Below are 18337 nucleotides of genomic sequence, written 5' to 3'. Positions count from 1 at the left end.
ATTGTCGGTCCCTCGTGGTAACGCAGCCGGGCCTGCTAGGCGCTTAGAGCCGCGCGTCCGGCCGGGCAGTATTGTTTTCCGAGGCTGTAAAGGAGCCCGAGGTATAAACCCGCTTGACGTTTCCGTACAGCGGTGCGCTTTGTCGGAGAGCTGGGCCCTACTGACGGAGCTGGCACAGGGTTCCCGCGGGACTCCGGCTTTGCCCGTCTCGTGGAAAGGCTCCAGAGCCTGCTTGGGAAGCCGCTTGACAAGGCACGGCTTTGCCGTGATTTTTACGCCGGAATTCCGACGGTAACGCCAATGCCACGTGTTAGCCTTTCTCCAGCAGCTCCTCAAAGCAGAGTGAGCCTTAAGAATCGGATTGCCTTTTAACGAAATTCGAAACAAAGCGGCGGGGCGAAGCGGCTGGAAGCGTCCTGCCAGTCTGCCGTGGGTATCGCTGCCGTGCGTGTTACCTGCCTGTCTGCCGATCGCTCCTGCCTCTTGTGGTGGCCCGGTAATTCCTCTGGGGAAGGCGTTGGGCTCTGACCGCAGCGCACCCCGACTCCCTCCTGACCCCGGCGAGACGTGATGGGTGTTTGCCTTCCTCCCCTTTCACAGGGCCTCGGCTGTTGCGTGCAGAGAAGCTGTCAGCCTCGTGAGAGAGCACGCCGCCGGCAAGCGCAGCGTGGTGCTTCGGTACCGAGCTGAGGCCGCAGGCGTCCGTCTTTTGTTTGCGAAAAGGGATCGCGAGGAAAGGTGCTGGCCTCGGAGGGGGAGAGGTGGCGGGGGAACAGGTAGGAGGCAGCTCTTTCAACCGGTTTTAGGCTTAACTCCTGGGTGCCTGAGCACGGTTCTGGGCTTCGGGGGGTTGGCTTTCGGCTTTTCGCCTTCAGCGCGTCCTCCGTCACCACTGTCGGCGCGCGCTGAGCTGCGGCTCAGGGGACTGCGGCGATACAGGCCGTGTGCGTGCCAGCCGTCCTCGAGGCTAGAGCTGTATTCTGCTTGTTACCCTGATGAAAGCGTTTCTTTTTTTCTAGGGGGCGTTCCCACAAGGCAGTGGTGTGGAGCCGAAGGGGACTGCGATGGAACGGTGACGGAGCCGTTTGGACCGAGTCTTGAAGATAGATCGCTCGGGTTTTTGTCCGAGGAAACTTCGTCTCGAGACGGTCCTATCGCTCGCTGGCAACGTGGTAGGAAACTGCTTTGTTGATCTTGACGGCGCAGTGTGTTGGGAGTATTAAGATTCCTCGAGAGAGCAGAAGCGAGTAGGTTGTTTCTCTAAGGGAAAGGGGAATAGGCCTGTATCGTTAAAGGAAAGACTCAGAGTGGGTTTTGTTTCTCTCAAGTACAAAGCGCCCCATCTCAAGGGATTGCAAAGTCTGAAACGATGGTTCAAAAGCAGACTTGTGCTGTTTGCAAAGCGTCTGTTGCACTGCTCAAAGACAAAAGACGCTCACCCGAGAAAGTTTTTGGAAACCGATGTCCGATAGGCACGGGGAAAGAGCTGCAGAGGTTTACGTATCGTCTGTCGAATTCTGTTCTCTTTCGTGCCCTTCCATTTTACGATAAAAACTTTCGTGACCCCTTTTCCCGTTCAGGCACTGTTGCTAGTGTTTTTATAAGGGGGGGAAAAAAAAGCGTAAGCCTGGTCTCTCGAGTGATTTTTTTTTTTTTTTTTTTTTTTTTTTCTTTTTCGCTAGACTAGTGGAATCGAGAATGTTCGCTGCCAGAACTTCATCCACCGAGATGGGACGCCAGGCAACTTCCTAACGGGCCGTGGGCAGAGTTCCCCTCTTGATGCCGTGCCTATATAATAAACTGTGCAGTCCGTTAGGTAGACGGGCTGCAGTACCCAATTTTTTTCGCCAGGCGGCAGCACCGCGCCCCCCCCCGGCGGAGTAAGGGCAGCGCATGCGCAGACGCGGCTTGACGCCGAAGGGGGCGTGGCTTGCGGGCACGTCGCGGGCCGATGACGCAATCCGGCTTCGGCGCATGCGCAGAAGGGGTTTCTGGCAAACTAAGGGCAGCGCATGCGCAGACGCGGCTTGACGCCGAAGGGGGCGGGGCTTCCGGCCTCGTCGCAGCCCGATGACGCAACACGCCTCGGCGCATGCGCAGAAGGGCTTTCTGGCAAACTAAGGGCAGCGCATGCGCAGACGCGGCTTGACGCCGAAGGGGCGGGGCTTCCGGCCTCGGGCGTACGGGCAGATGACGCAATCGCGCTTTGGCGCATGCGCAGAAGCCTTTCTGGCCGACCGAGGGCGGCGCATGCGCAGAAGCGGCTTTGACCCCCCCCCCCTAGGGGCGGGGCTTCCGGCCTCGTGCGTAGGGGCAGATGGCGCATCCGGCCCGGGAAAGGCGGGTTCGCTCCCGGCCCGCGCGGCGCGCTGGAGCGGCCGTGGAGGTACGGAGCCTTCGCCGGGAGCCCGGAAGACTTTCGGGCCGGGACGTGCGGCGGCGCGCTCGGGCTGAAGGGCGGCCGGGGGCCGGCGGGCAGCGGCCCGGTCGGGGGGGGGATGTGGCGGCCCGGCGCTCGGCCGCGGCAGGGAGCGCCTGGTGCCGGCGGCGGGCGGGCTGAGGCAGGCGGGCGGCCCGGCCCGGGACCGGCGGGGCTGCCGCCGGTTCTCGTCTCCCCGGCAGGGACGGTGGTCAGCGGGCTCCTCACGGGGCTGCCCTTTTCTGGGTGGGTGGTTTTTTGTTTGTTTGGGTTTTTTTGTTTGTTTTTTTTTTTTTTTCTCTCGGAGCCGCGCCGCTACCTCGGCGAGGAGCGGCGGCGGGGCGGCCCCGGTGCTCGCTCGTGGCGGCGGCGCCCGGGAGAGGGGTCGGCCCGCGCCGCCCCGCCGCCCACCCGCCGCCGCCTGCGGGCTGCCCGGGCAGCCGCCGCAGCCCTGCGCGGGGCTTTGTCTTTCCCCCAGCCGCTGGCCTGAGCCGTGGCAGCCGGCTGGGGCTGCCGGCCCCCGCGGGCCGCAGAGAGGCTGCCTCGGGGCCTGCGGTAACGCTGTCGCGGGGGGGGGGGTGGGGGGGGTGGGGGGGGGGTGTGTGTGGCTCAGGAGCCTCTTCCCGCCCCTGCGAGCGGGCCAGAGCAAGAAAAGGCAGCCGGCAGCGGAATCCCCAGCCGTCGCCCCCGACTGCTGCTTTCTCCGCAAGCCTTTTAACTGCCGGGGAGGGCTGGGAGGCAGCGGCAGCTCAGGTGTCTGGCTGATCTTGTGTCGTGACAGTCAGCTCCGGGGCCGGAGCAGCCGAGGGGAAGAGGCCTTTTGGTTTGCTTCCCCGCGAAACCGGGGGTCTTTTGTTTTCCCTTTGTCCCTAGGTTCGTCCGGAAGCGTCCGTCGACAAGTCAAGGGGAGCGGAACCGAAGGTCGCTCGAGATGTTACTTCGCCACGCGTGCCTCGTGCTTGCGAGTCGGACTGCTGACTACGGAGGGATCCCTTTTGTAGCCGCCGAGGGCCCGCGAGGCTCCGTGTGCCCGCCGCTGCCGAGTGCTGCGCTGCGGCTCGGGCAACGGCCGGGGAGGAATTGTCGGTCCCTCGTGGTAACGCAGCCGGGCCTGCTAGGCGCTTAGAGCAGCGCGTCCGGCCGGGCAGTATTGTTTTCCGAGGCTGTAAAGGAGCCCGAGGTATAAACCCGCTTGACGTTTCCGTACGGCGGTGCGCTTTGTCGGAGAGCTGGGCCCTACTGACGGAGCTGGCACAGGGTTCCCGCGGGACTCCGGCTTTGCCCGTCTCGTGGAAAGGCTCCAGAGCCTGCTTGGGAAGCCGCTTGACAAGGCACGGCTTTGCCGTGATTTTTACGCCGGAATTCCGACGGTAACGCCAATGCCACGTGTTAGCCTTTCTCCAGCAGCTCCTCAAAGCAGAGTGAGCCTTAAGAATCGGATTGCCTTTTAACGAAAATTCGAAACAAAGCGGCGGGGCGAAGCGGCTGGAAGCGTCCTGCCAGTCTGCCGTGGGTATCGCTGCCGTGCGTGTTACCTGCCTGTCTGCCGATCGCTCCTGCCTCTTGTGGTGGCCCGGTAATTCCTCTGGGGAAGGCGTTGGGCTCTGACCGCAGCGCACCCCGACTCCCTCCTGACCCCGGCGAGACGTGATGGGTGTTTGCCTTCCTCCCCTTTCACAGGGCCTCGGCTGTTGCGTGCAGAGAAGCTGTCAGCCTCGTGAGAGAGCACGCCGCCGGCAAGCGCAGCGTGGTGCTTCGGTACCGAGCTGAGGCCGCAGGCGTCCGTCTTTTGTTTGCGAAAAGGGATCGCGAGGAAAGGTGCTGGCCTCGGAGGGGGAGAGGTGGCGGGGGAACAGGTAGGAGGCAGCTCTTTCAACCGGTTTTAGGCTTAACTCCTGGGTGCCTGAGCACGGTTCTGGGCTTCGGGGGGTTGGCTTTCGGCTTTTCGCCTTCAGCGCGTCCTCCGTCACCGCTGTCGGCGCGCGCTGAGCTGCGGCTCAGGGGACTGCGGCGATACAGGCCGTGTGCGTGCCAGCCGTCCTCGAGGCTAGAGCTGTATTCTGCTTGTTACCCTGATGAAAGCGTTTCTTTTTTTCTAGGGGGCGTTCCCACAAGGCAGTGGTGTGGAGCCGAAGGGGACTGCGATGGAACGGTGACGGAGCCGTTTGGACCGAGTCTTGAAGATAGATCGCTCGGGTTTTTGTCCGAGGAAACTTCGTCTCGAGACGGTCCTATCGCTCGCTGGCAACGTGGTAGGAAACTGCTTTGTTGATCTTGACGGCGCAGTGTGTTGGGAGTATTAAGATTCCTCGAGAGATCAGAAGCGAGTAGGTTGTTTCTCTAAGGGAAAGGGGAATAGGCCTGTATCGTTAAAGGAAAGACTCAGAGTGGGTTTTGTTTCTCTCAAGTACAAAGCGCCCCATCTCAAGGGATTGCAAAGTCTGAAACGATGGTTCAAAAGCAGACTTGTGCTGTTTGCAAAGCGTCTGTTGCACTGCTCAAAGACAAAAGACGCTCACCCGAGAAAGTTTTTGGAAACCGATGTCCGATAGGCACGGGGAAAGAGCTGCAGAGGTTTACGTATCGTCTGTCGAATTCTGTTCTCTTTCGTGCCCTTCCATTTTACGATAAAAACTTTCGTGACCCCTTTTCCCGTTCAGGCACTGTTGCTAGTGTTTTTATAAGGGGGGGAAAAAAAAGCGTAAGCCTGGTCTCTCGAGTGATTTTTTTTTTTTTTTTTTTTTTTTTTTTCTTTTTCGCTAGACTAGTGGAATCGAGAATGTTCGCTGCCAGAACTTCATCCACCGAGATGGGACGCCAGGCAACTTCCTAACGGGCCGTGGGCAGAGTTCCCCTCTTGATGCCGTGCCTATATAATAAACTGTGCAGTCCGTTAGGTAGACGGGCTGCAGTACCCAATTTTTTTCGCCAGGCGGCAGCACCGCGCCCCCCCCCGGCGGAGTAAGGGCAGCGCATGCGCAGACGCGGCTTGACGCCGAAGGGGGCGTGGCTTGCGGGCACGTCGCGGGCCGATGACGCAATCCGGCTTCGGCGCATGCGCAGAAGGGGTTTCTGGCAAACTAAGGGCAGCGCATGCGCAGACGCGGCTTGACGCCGAAGGGGGCGGGGCTTCCGGCTTCGTCGCAGCCCGATGACGCAACACGCCTCGGCGCATGCGCAGAAGGGCTTTCTGGCAAACTAAGGGCAGCGCATGCGCAGACGCGGCTTGACGCCGAAGGGGCGGGGCTTCCGGCCTCGGGCGTACGGGCAGATGACGCAATCGCGCTTTGGCGCATGCGCAGAAGCCTTTCTGGCCGACCGAGGGCGGCGCATGCGCAGAAGCGGCTTTGACCCCCCCCCCCTAGGGGCGGGGCTTCCGGCCTCGTGCGTAGGGGCAGATGGCGCATCCGGCCCGGGAAAGGCGGGTTCGCTCCCGGCCCGCGCGGCGCGCTGGAGCGGCCGTGGAGGTACGGAGCCTTCGCCGGGAGCCCGGAAGACTTTCGGGCCGGGACGTGCGGCGGCGCGCTCGGGCTGAAGGGCGGCCGGGGGCCGGCGGGCAGCGGCCCGGTCGGGGGGGGGATGTGGCGGCCCGGCGCTCGGCCGCGGCAGGGAGCGCCTGGTGCCGGCGGCGGGCGGGCTGAGGCAGGCGGGCGGCCCGGCCCGGGACCGGCGGGGCTGCCGCCGGTTCTCGTCTCCCCGGCAGGGACGGTGGTCAGCGGGCTCCTCACGGGGCTGCCCTTTTCTGGGTGGGTGGTTTTTTGTTTGTTTGGGTTTTTTTGTTTGTTTTTTTTTTTTTTTCTCTCGGAGCCGCGCCGCTACCTCGGCGAGGAGCAGCGGCGGGGCGGCCCCGGTGCTCGCTCGTGGCGGCGGCGCCCGGGAGAGGGGTCGGCCCGCGCCGCCCCGCCGCCCACCCGCCGCCGCCTGCGGGCTGCCCGGGCAGCCGCCGCAGCCCTGCGCGGGGCTTTGTCTTTCCCCCAGCCGCTGGCCTGAGCCGTGGCAGCCGGCTGGGGCTGCCGGCCCCCGCGGGCCGCAGAGAGGCTGCCTCGGGGCCTGCGGTAACGCTGTCGCGGGGGGGGGGTGGGGGGGGTGGGGGGGGTGTGTGTGGCTCAGGAGCCTCTTCCCGCCCCTGCGAGCGGGCCAGAGCAAGAAAAGGCAGCCGGCAGCGGAATCCCCAGCCGTCGCCCCCGACTGCTGCTTTCTCCGCAAGCCTTTTAACTGCCGGGGAGGGCTGGGAGGCAGCGGCAGCTCAGGTGTCTGGCTGATCTTGTGTCGTGACAGTCAGCTCCGGGGCCGGAGCAGCCGAGGGGAAGAGGCCTTTTGGTTTGCTTCCCCGCGAAACCGGGGGTCTTTTGTTTTCCCTTTGTCCCTAGGTTCGTCCGGAAGCGTCCGTCGACAAGTCAAGGGGAGCGGAACCGAAGGTCGCTCGAGATGTTACTTCGCCACGCGTGCCTCGTGCTTGCGAGTCGGACTGCTGACTACGGAGGGATCCCTTTTGTAGCCGCCGAGGGCCCGCGAGGCTCCGTGTGCCCGCCGCTGCCGAGTGCTGCGCTGCGGCTCGGGCAACGGCCGGGGAGGAATTGTCGGTCCCTCGTGGTAACGCAGCCGGGCCTGCTAGGCGCTTAGAGCAGCGCGTCCGGCCGGGCAGTATTGTTTTCCGAGGCTGTAAAGGAGCCCGAGGTATAAACCCGCTTGACGTTTCCGTACGGCGGTGCGCTTTGTCGGAGAGCTGGGCCCTACTGACGGAGCTGGCACAGGGTTCCCGCGGGACTCCGGCTTTGCCCGTCTCGTGGAAAGGCTCCAGAGCCTGCTTGGGAAGCCGCTTGACAAGGCACGGCTTTGCCGTGATTTTTACGCCGGAATTCCGACGGTAACGCCAATGCCACGTGTTAGCCTTTCTCCAGCAGCTCCTCAAAGCAGAGTGAGCCTTAAGAATCGGATTGCCTTTTAACGAAATTCGAAACAAAGCGGCGGGGTGAAGCGGCTGGAAGCGTCCTGCCAGTCTGCCGTGGGTATCGCTGCCGTGCGTGTTACCTGCCTGTCTGCCGATCGCTCCTGCCTCTTGTGGTGGCCCGGTAATTCCTCTGGGGAAGGCGTTGGGCTCTGACCGCAGCGCACCCCGACTCCCTCCTGACCCCGGCGAGACGTGATGGGTGTTTGCCTTCCTCCCCTTTCACAGGGCCTCGGCTGTTGCGTGCAGAGAAGCTGTCAGCCTCGTGAGAGAGCACGCCGCCGGCAAGCGCAGCGTGGTGCTTCGGTACCGAGCTGAGGCCGCAGGCGTCCGTCTTTTGTTTGCGAAAAGGGATCGCGAGGAAAGGTGCTGGCCTCGGAGGGGGAGAGGTGGCGGGGGAACAGGTAGGAGGCAGCTCTTTCAACCGGTTTTAGGCTTAACTCCTGGGTGCCTGAGCACGGTTCTGGGCTTCGGGGGGTTGGCTTTCGGCTTTTCGCCTTCAGCGCGTCCTCCGTCACCGCTGTCGGCGCGCGCTGAGCTGCGGCTCAGGGGACTGCGGCGATACAGGCCGTGTGCGTGCCAGCCGTCCTCAAGGCTAGAGCTGTATTCTGCTTGTTACCCTGATGAAAGCGTTTCTTTTTTTCTAGGGGGCGTTCCCACAAGGCAGTGGTGTGGAGCCGAAGGGGACTGCGATGGAACGGTGACGGAGCCGTTTGGACCGAGTCTTGAAGATAGATCGCTCGGGTTTTTGTCCGAGGAAACTTCGTCTCGAGACGGTCCTATCGCTCGCTGGCAACGTGGTAGGAAACTGCTTTGTTGATCTTGACGGCGCAGTGTGTTGGGAGTATTAAGATTCCTCGAGAGATCAGAAGCGAGTAGGTTGTTTCTCTAAGGGAAAGGGGAATAGGCCTGTATCGTTAAAGGAAAGACTCAGAGTGGGTTTTGTTTCTCTCAAGTACAAAGCGCCCCATCTCAAGGGATTGCAAAGTCTGAAACGATGGTTCAAAAGCAGACTTGTGCTGTTTGCAAAGCGTCTGTTGCACTGCTCAAAGACAAAAGACGCTCACCCGAGAAAGTTTTTGGAAACCGATGTCCGATAGGCACGGGGAAAGAGCTGCAGAGGTTTACGTATCGTCTGTCGAATTCTGTTCTCTTTCGTGCCCTTCCATTTTACGATAAAAACTTTCGTGACCCCTTTTCCCGTTCAGGCACTGTTGCTAGTGTTTTTATAAGGGGGGAAAAAAAAGCGTAAGCCTGGTCTCTCGAGTGATTTTTTTTTTTTTTTTTTTTCTTTTTTTTCTTTTTCGCTAGACTAGTGGAATCGAGAATGTTCGCTGCCAGAACTTCATCCACCGAGATGGGACGCCAGGCAACTTCCTAACGGGCCGTGGGCAGAGTTCCCCTCTTGATGCCGTGCCTATATAATAAACTGTGCAGTCCGTTAGGTAGACGGGCTGCAGTACCCAATTTTTTTCCGCCAGGCGGCAGCACCGCGCCCCCCCCGGCGGAGTAAGGGCAGCGCATGCGCAGACGCGGCTTGACGCCGAAGGGGGCGTGGCTTGCGGGCACGTCGCGGGCCGATGACGCAATCCGGCTTCGGCGCATGCGCAGAAGGGGTTTCTGGCAAACTAAGGGCAGCGCATGCGCAGACGCGGCTTGACGCCGAAGGGGGCGGGGCTTCCGGCTTCGTCGCAGCCCGATGACGCAACACGCCTCGGCGCATGCGCAGAAGGGCTTTCTGGCAAACTAAGGGCAGCGCATGCGCAGACGCGGCTTGACGCCGAAGGGGCGGGGCTTCCGGCCTCGGGCGTACGGGCAGATGACGCAATCGCGCTTTGGCGCATGCGCAGAAGCCTTTCTGGCCGACCGAGGGCGGCGCATGCGCAGAAGCGGCTTTGACCCCCCCCCCCTAGGGGCGGGGCTTCCGGCCTCGTGCGTAGGGGCAGATGGCGCATCCGGCCCGGGAAAGGCGGGTTCGCTCCCGGCCCGCGCGGCGCGCTGGAGCGGCCGTGGAGGTACGGAGCCTTCGCCGGGAGCCCGGAAGACTTTCGGGCCGGGACGTGCGGCGGCGCGCTCGGGCTGAAGGGCGGCCGGGGGCCGGCGGGCAGCGGCCCGGTCGGGGGGGGGGATGTGGCGGCCCGGCGCTCGGCCGCGGCAGGGAGCGCCTGGTGCCGGCGGCGGGCGGGCTGAGGCAGGCGGGCGGCCCGGCCCGGGACCGGCGGGGCTGCCGCCGGTTCTCGTCTCCCCGGCAGGGACGGTGGTCAGCGGGCTCCTCACGGGGCTGCCCTTTTCTGGGTGGGTGGTTTTTTGTTTGTTTGGGTTTTTTTGTTTGTTTTTTTTTTTTTTTCTCTCGGAGCCGCGCCGCTACCTCGGCGAGGAGCGGCGGCGGGGCGGCCCCGGTGCTCGCTCGTGGCGGCGGCGCCCGGGAGAGGGGTCGGCCCGCGCCGCCCCGCCGCCCACCCGCCGCCGCCTGCGGGCTGCCCGGGCAGCCGCCGCAGCCCTGCGCGGGGCTTTGTCTTTCCCCCAGCCGCTGGCCTGAGCCGTGGCAGCCGGCTGGGGCTGCCGGCCCCCGCGGGCCGCAGAGAGGCTGCCTCGGGGCCTGCGGTAACGCTGTCGCGGGGGGGGGGGGGGTGGGGGGGGGGTGGGGGGGGTGTGTGTGGCTCAGGAGCCTCTTCCCGCCCCTGCGAGCGGGCCAGAGCAAGAAAAGGCAGCCGGCAGCGGAATCCCCAGCCGTCGCCCCCGACTGCTGCTTTCTCCGCAAGCCTTTTAACTGCCGGGGAGGGCTGGGAGGCAGCGGCAGCTCAGGTGTCTGGCTGATCTTGTGTCGTGACAGTCAGCTCCGGGGCCGGAGCAGCCGAGGGGAAGAGGCCTTTTGGTTTGCTTCCCCGCGAAACCGGGGCCTTTTGTTTTCCCTTTGTCCCTAGGTTCGTCCGGAAGCGTCCGTCGACAAGTCAAGGGGAGCGGAACCGAAGGTCGCTCGAGATGTTACTTCGCCACGCGTGCCTCGTGCTTGCGAGTCGGACTGCTGACTACGGAGGGATCCCTTTTGTAGCCGCCGAGGGCCCGCGAGGCTCCGTGTGCCCGCCGCTTCCGAGTGCTGCGCTGCGGCTCGGGCAACGGCCGGGGAGGAATTGTCGGTCCCTCGTGGTAACGCAGCCGGGCCTGCTAGGCGCTTAGAGCAGCGCGTCCGGCCGGGCAGTATTGTTTTCCGAGGCTGTAAAGGAGCCCGAGGTATAAACCCGCTTGACGTTTCCGTACGGCGGTGCGCTTTGTCGGAGAGCTGGGCCCTACTGACGGAGCTGGCACAGGGTTCCCGCGGGACTCCGGCTTTGCCCGTCTCGTGGAAAGGCTCCAGAGCCTGCTTGGGAAGCCGCTTGACAAGGCACGGCTTTGCCGTGATTTTTACGCCGGAATTCCGACGGTAACGCCAATGCCACGTGTTAGCCTTTCTCCAGCAGCTCCTCAAAGCAGAGTGAGCCTTAAGAATCGGATTGCCTTTTAACGAAATTCGAAACAAAGCGGCGGGGTGAAGCGGCTGGAAGCGTCCTGCCAGTCTGCCGTGGGTATCGCTGCCGTGCGTGTTACCTGCCTGTCTGCCGATCGCTCCTGCCTCTTGTTGTGGCCCGGTAATTCCTCTGGGGAAGGCGTTGGGCTCTGACCGCAGCGCACCCCGACTCCCTCCTGACCCCGGCGAGACGTGATGGGTGTTTGCCTTCCTCCCCTTTCACAGGGCCTCGGCTGTTGCGTGCAGAGAAGCTGTCAGCCTTGTGAGAGAGCACGCCGCCGGCAAGCGCATCGTGGTGCTTCGGTACCGAGCTGAGGCCGCAGGCGTCCGTCTTTTGTTTGCGAAAAGGGATCGCGAGGAAAGGTTGCTGGCCTCGGAGGGGGAGAGGTGGCGGGGGAACAGGTAGGAGGCAGCTCTTTCAGCCGGTTTTAGGCTTAACTCCTGGGTGCCTGAGCACGGTTCTGGGCTTCGGGGGGTTGGCTTTCGGCTTTTCGCCTTCAGCGCGTCCTCCGTCACCGCTGTCGGCGCGCGCTGAGCTGCGGCTCAGGGGACTGCGGCGATACAGGCCGTGTGCGTGCCAGCCGTCCTCGAGGCTAGAGCTGTATTCTGCTTGTTACCCTGATGAAAGCGTTTCTTTTTTTCTAGGGGGCGTTCCCACAAGGCAGTGGTGTGGAGCCGAAGGGGACTGCGATGGAACGGTGACGGAGCCGTTTGGACCGAGTCTTGAAGATAGATCGCTCGGGTTTTTGTCCGAGGAAACTTCGTCTCGAGACGGTCCTATCGCTCGCTGGCAACGTGGTAGGAAACTGCTTTGTTGATCTTGACGGCGCAGTGTGTTGGGAGTATTAAGATTCCTCGAGAGATCAGAAGCGAGTAGGTTGTTTCTCTAAGGGAAAGGGGAATAGGCCTGTATCGTTAAAGGAAAGACTCAGAGTGGGTTTTGTTTCTCTCAAGTACAAAGCGCCCCATCTCAAGGGATTGCAAAGTCTGAAACGATGGTTCAAAAGCAGACTTGTGCTGTTTGCAAAGCGTCTGTTGCACTGCTCAAAGACAAAAGACGCTCACCCGAGAAAGTTTTTGGAAACCGATGTCCGAGAGGCACGGGGAAAGAGCTGCAGAGGTTTACGTATCGTCTGTCGAATTCTGTTCTCTTTCGTGCCCTTCCATTTTACGATAAAAACTTTCGTGACCCCTTTTCCCGTTCAGGCACTGTTGCTAGTGTTTTTATAAGGGGGGAAAAAAAAGCGTAAGCCTGGTCTCTCGAGTGATTTTTTTTTTTTTTTTTTTTTTTTTTTCTTTTTCGCTAGACTAGTGGAATCGAGAATGTTCGCTGCCAGAACTTCATCCACCGAGATGGGAAGCCAGGCAACTTCCTAACGGGCCGTGGGCAGAGTTCCCCTCTTGATGCCGTGCCTATATAATAAAGTGTGCAGTCCGTTAGCTAGACGGGCTGCAGTACCCAATTTTTTTCGCCAGGCGGCAGCACCGCGCCCCCCCCCCCGGCGGAGTAAGGGCAGCGCATGCGCAGACGCGGCTTGACGCCGAAGGGGGCGTGGCTTGCGGGCACGTCGCGGGCCGATGACGCAATCCGGCTTCGGCGCATGCGCAGAAGGGGTTTCTGGCAAACTAAGGGCAGCGCATGCGCAGACGCGGCTTGACGCCGAAGGGGGCGGGGCTTCCGGCTTCGTCGCAGCCCGATGACGCAACACGCCTCGGCGCATGCGCAGAAGGGCTTTCTGGCAAACTAAGGGCAGCGCATGCGCAGACGCGGCTTGACGCCGAAGGGGCGGGGCTTCCGGCCTCGGGCGTACGGGCAGATGACGCAATCCCGCTTTGGCGCATGCGCAGAAGCCTTTCTGGCCGACCGAGGGCGGCGCATGCGCAGAAGCGGCTTTGACCCCCCCCCCTAGGGGCGGGGCTTCCGGCCTCGTGCGTAGGGGCAGATGGCGCATCCGGCCCGGGAAAGGCGGGTTCACTCCCGGCCCGCGCGGCGCGCTGGAGCGGCCGTGGAGGTACGGAGCCTTCGCCGGGAGCCCGGAAGACTTTCGGGCCGGGACGTGCGGCGGCGCGCTCGGGCTGAAGGGCGGCCGGGGGCCGGCGGGCAGCGGCCCGGTCGGGGGGGGGATGTGGCGGCCCGGCGCTCGGCCGCGGCAGGGAGCGCCTGGTGCCGGCGGCGGGCGGGCTGAGGCAGGCGGGCGGCCCGGCCCGGGACCGGCGGGGCTGCCGCCGGTTCTCGTCTCCCCGGCAGGGACGGTGGTCAGCGGGCTCCTCACGGGGCTGCCCTTTTCTGGGTGGGTGGTTTTTTGTTTGTTTGGGTTTTTTTGTTTGTTTTTTTTTTTTTTTCTCTCGGAGCCGCGCCGCTACCTCGGCGAGGAGCGGCGGCGGGGCGGCCCCGGTGCTCGCTCGTGGCGGCGGCGCCCGGGAGAGGGGTCGGCCCGCGCCGCCCCGCCGCCCACCCGCCGCCGCCTGCGGGCTGCCCGGGCAGCCGCCGCAGCCCTGCGCGGGGCTTTGTCTTTCCCCCAGCCGCTGGCCTGAGCCGTGGCAGCCGGCTGGGGCTGCCGGCCCCCGCGGGCCGCAGAGAGGCTGCCTCGGGGCCTGCGGTAACGCTGTCGCGGGGGGGGGGGTGGGGGGGGGGGGTGGGGGGGGGTGTGTGTGGCTCAGGAGCCTCTTCCCGCCCCTGCGAGCGGGCCAGAGCAAGAAAAGGCAGCCGGCAGCGGAATCCCCAGCCGTCGCCCCCGACTGCTGCTTTCTCCGCAAGCCTTTTAACTGCCGGGGAGGGCTGGGAGGCAGCGGCAGCTCAGGTGTCTGGCTGATCTTGTGTCGTGACAGTCAGCTCCGGGGCCGGAGCAGCCGAGGGGAAGAGGCCTTTTGATTTGCTTCCCCGCGAAACGGGGGTCTTTTGTTTTTCCTTTGTCCCTAGGTTCGTCTGGAATTGTACATTGACAAATCAAGGGGAGCGGAACCGAAGGTCAGTCGAGATGTTACTTTTCCCCGTGTGCCTTGTGCTTGTGAGTCGGACTGCTGACTACGGAGGGATAACCTTTGTACTTGCCGAGGGCCCGCGAGGCTCCGTGTGCCCGCTGCTTCCGAGTGCTGCGCTGCGGCTCGGGCAACGGCCGGGGAGGAATTGTCGGTCCCTCGTGGTTACGCAGCCAGGCCTGCTAGGCGCTTGAAGCAGCGCGTCCGGTCGGGCAGTATTATTTTTCTAGATTGTAAATGAGCCCGAGGTATAAACCCACTTACGTTTCTGTATGGCGGTGTACTTTGTCAGAGAGCTCAGGTGTACTGATGGAGCTGGCACAGAGTTCCCTTGGGACTCCAGATTTGACCGTCTTGTTGAAAGGCTCCAGAGCCTGCTTTGAAAGTCGCTTGACAAAGCACAGCTTTGCCGTGATTTTTATACTGGAATTCCGACTGTAATGCCCATGCCACGTGTTAGCCTTTCTCCAGCAGCTATTAAAAGCAGAATGAGCGTTAAGAATCTGATTACCTTTTAACTAAATTCAAAACAAAGCGGCGGGGTGAAGCGGCTGGAAGCGTCCTGCCAGTCTGCCGTGGGTATCGCTGCCGTGCGTGTTACCTGCCTGTCTGCCGATCGCTCCTGCCTCTTGTTGTGGCCCGGTAATTCCTCTGGGGAAGGCGTTGGGCTCTGACCGCAGCGCACCCCGACTCCCTCCTGACCCCGGCGAGACGTGATCGGTGTTTGCCTTCCTCCCCTTTCACAGGGCCTCGGCTGTTGCGTGCAGAGAAGCTGTCAGCCTTGTGAGAGAGCACGCCGCCGGCAAGCGCATCGTGGTGCTTCGGTACCGAGCTGAGGCCGCAGGCGTCCGTCTTTTGTTTGCGAAAAGGGATCGCGAGGAAAGGTTGCTGGCCTCGGAGGGGGAGAGGTGGCGGGGGAACAGGTAGGAGGCAGCTCTTTCAGCCGGTTTTAGGCTTAACTCCTGGGTGCCTGAGCACGGTTCTGGGCTTCGGGGGGTTGGCTTTCGGCTTTTCGCCTTCAGCGCGTCCTCCGTCACCGCTGTCGGCGCGCGCTGAGCTGCGGCTCAGGGGACTGCGGCGATACAGGCCGTGTGCGTGCCAGCCGTCCTCGAGGCTAGAGCTGTATTCTGCTTGTTACCCTGATGAAAGCGTTTCTTTTTTTCTAGGGGGCGTTCCCACAAGGCAGTGGTGTGGAGCCGAAGGGGACTGCGATGGAACGGTGACGGAGCCGTTTGGACCGAGTCTTGAAGATAGATCGCTCGGGTTTTTGTCCGAGGAAACTTCGTCTCGAGACGGTCCTATCGCTCGCTGGCAACGTGGTAGGAAACTGCTTTGTTGATCTTGACGGCGCAGTGTGTTGGGAGTATTAAGATTCCTCGAGAGATCAGAAGCGAGTAGGTTGTTTCTCTAAGGGAAAGGGGAATAGGCCTGTATCGTTAAAGGAAAGACTCAGAGTGGGTTTTGTTTCTCTCAAGTACAAAGCGCCCCATCTCAAGGGATTGCAAAGTCTGAAACGATGGTTCAAAAGCAGACTTGTGCTGTTTGCAAAGCGTCTGTTGCACTGCTCAAAGACAAAAGACGCTCACCCGAGAAAGTTTTTGGAAACCGATGTCCGATAGGCACGGGGAAAGAGCTGCAGAGGTTTACGTATCGTCTGTCGAATTCTGTTCTCTTTCGTGCCCTTCCATTTTACGATAAAAACTTTCGTGACCCCTTTTCCCGTTCAGGCACTGTTGCTAGTGTTTTTATAAGGGGGGGAAAAAAAAGCGTAAGCCTGGTCTCTCGAGTGATTTTTTTTTTTTTTTTTTTTTTTTTTTTTCTTTTTCGCTAGACTAGTGGAATCGAGAATGTTCGCTGCCAGAACTTCATCCACCGAGATGGGACGCCAGGCAACTTCCTAACGGGCCGTGGGCAGAGTTCCCCTCTTGATGCCGTGCCTATATAATAAACTGTGCAGTCCGTTAGCTAGACGGGCTGCAGTACCCAATTTTTTTCGCCAGGCGGCAGCACCGCGCCCCCCCCCGGCGGAGTAAGGGCAGCGCATGCGCAGACGCGGCTTGACGCCGAAGGGGGCGTGGCTTGCGGGCACGTCGCGGGCCGATGACGCAATCCGGCTTCGGCGCATGCGCAGAAGGGGTTTCTGGCAAACTAAGGGCAGCGCATGCGCAGACGCGGCTTGACGCCGAAGGGGCGGGGCTTCCTGCCTCGGGCGTACGGGCAGATGACGCAATCGCGCTTTGGCGCATGCGCAGAAGCCTTTCTGGCCGACCGAGGGCGGCGCATGCGCAGAAGCGGCTTTGACCCCCCCCCTAGGGGCGGGGCTTCCGGCCTCGTGCGTAGGGGCAGATGGCGCATCCGGCCCGGGAAAGGCGGGTTCGCTCCCGGCCCGCGCGGCGCGCTGGAGCGGCCGTGGAGGTACGGAGCCTTCGCCGGGAGCCCGGAAGACTTTCGGGCCGGGACGTGCGGCGGCGCGCTCGGGCTGAAGGGCGGCCGGGGGCCGGCGGGCAGCGGCCCGGTCGGGGGGGGGATGTGGCGGCCCGGCGCTCGGCCGCGGCAGGGAGCGCCTGGTGCCGGCGGCGGGCGGGCTGAGGCAGGCGGGCGGCCCGGCCCGGGACCGGCGGGGCTGCCGCCGGTTCTCGTCTCCCCGGCAGGGACGGTGGTCAGCGGGCTCCTCACGGGGCTGCCCTTTTCTGGGTGGGTGGTTTTTTGTTTGTTTGGGTTTTTTTGTTTGTTTTTTTTTTTTTTTCTCTCGGAGCCGCGCCGCTACCTCGGCGAGGAGCGGCGGCGGGGCGGCCCCGGTGCTCGCTCGTGGCGGCGGCGCCCGGGAGAGGGGTCGGCCCGCGCCGCCCCGCCGCCCACCCGCCGCCGCCTGCGGGCTGCCCGGGCAGCCGCCGCAGCCCTGCGCGGGGCTTTGTCTTTCCCCCAGCCGCTGGCCTGAGCCGTGGCAGCCGGCTGGGGCTGCCGGCCCCCGCGGGCCGCAGAGAGGCTGCCTCGGGGCCTGCGGTAACGCTGTCGCGGGGGGGGGGGGGGGTGGGGGGGGGGTGGGGGGGGGGGGTGTGTGGCTCAGGAGCCTCTTCCCGCCCCTGCGAGCGGGCCAGAGCAAGAAAAGGCAGCCGGCAGCGGAATCCCCAGCCGTCGCCCCCGACTGCTGCTTTCTCCGCAAGCCTTTTAACTGCCGGGGAGGGCTGGGAGGCAGCGGCAGCTCAGGTGTCTGGCTGATCTTGTGTCGTGACAGTCAGCTCCGGGGCCGGAGCAGCCGAGGGGAAGAGGCCTTTTGGTTTGCTTCCCCGCGAAACCGGGGGTCTTTTGTTTTCCCTTTGTCCCTAGGTTCGTCCGGAAGCGTCCGTCGACAAGTCAAGGGGAGCGGAACCGAAGGTCGCTCGAGATGTTACTTCGCCACGCGTGCCTCGTGCTTGCGAGTCGGACTGCTGACTACGGAGGGATCCCTTTTGTAGCCGCCGAGGGCCCGCGAGGCTCCGTGTGCCCGCCGCTGCCGAGTGCTGCGCTGCGGCTCGGGCAACGGCCGGGGAGGAATTGTCGGTCCCTCGTGGTAACGCAGCCGGGCCTGCTAGGCGCTTAGAGCCGCGCGTCCGGCCGGGCAGTATTGTTTTCCGAGGCTGTAAAGGAGCCCGAGGTATAAACCCGCTTGACGTTTCCGTACGGCGGTGCGCTTTGTCGGAGAGCTGGGCCCTACTGACGGAGCTGGCACAGGGTTCCCGCGGGACTCCGGCTTTGCCCGTCTCGTGGAAAGGCTCCAGAGCCTGCTTGGGAAGCCGCTTGACAAGGCACGGCTTTGCCGTGATTTTTACGCCGGAATTCCGACGGTAACGCCAATGCCACGTGTTAGCCTTTCTCCAGCAGCTCCTCAAAGCAGAGTGAGCCTTAAGAATCGGATTGCCTTTTAACGAAATTCGAAACAAAGCGGCGGGGCGAAGCGGCTGGAAGCGTCCTGCCAGTCTGCCGTGGGTATCGCTGCCGTGCGTGTTACCTGCCTGTCTGCCGATCGCTCCTGCCTCTTGTGGTGGCCCGGTAATTCCTCTGGGGAAGGCGTTGGGCTCTGACCGCAGCGCACCCCGACTCCCTCCTGACCCCGGCGAGACGTGATGGGTGTTTGCCTTCCTCCCCTTTCACAGGGCCTCGGCTGTTGCGTGCAGAGAAGCTGTCAGCCTCGTGAGAGAGCACGCCGCCGGCAAGCGCAGCGTGGTGCTTCGGTACCGAGCTGAGGCCGCAGGCGTCCGTCTTTTGTTTGCGAAAAGGGATCGCGAGGAAAGGTGCTGGCCTCGGAGGGGGAGAGGTGGCGGGGGAACAGGTAGGAGGCAGCTCTTTCAACCGGTTTTAGGCTTAACTCCTGGGTGCCTGAGCACGGTTCTGGGCTTCGGGGGGTTGGCTTTCGGCTTTTCGCCTTCAGCGCGTCCTCCGTCACCGCTGTCGGCGCGCGCTGAGCTGCGGCTCAGGGGACTGCGGCGATACAGGCCGTGTGCGTGCC

This window comes from Falco cherrug, chromosome 19, assembly GCF_023634085.1.
Source record: "Falco cherrug isolate bFalChe1 chromosome 19, bFalChe1.pri, whole genome shotgun sequence".
In the NCBI taxonomy this organism is placed as follows: domain Eukaryota; kingdom Metazoa; phylum Chordata; class Aves; order Falconiformes; family Falconidae; genus Falco; species Falco cherrug.
This window is presented reverse-complemented; position numbering follows the sequence as displayed.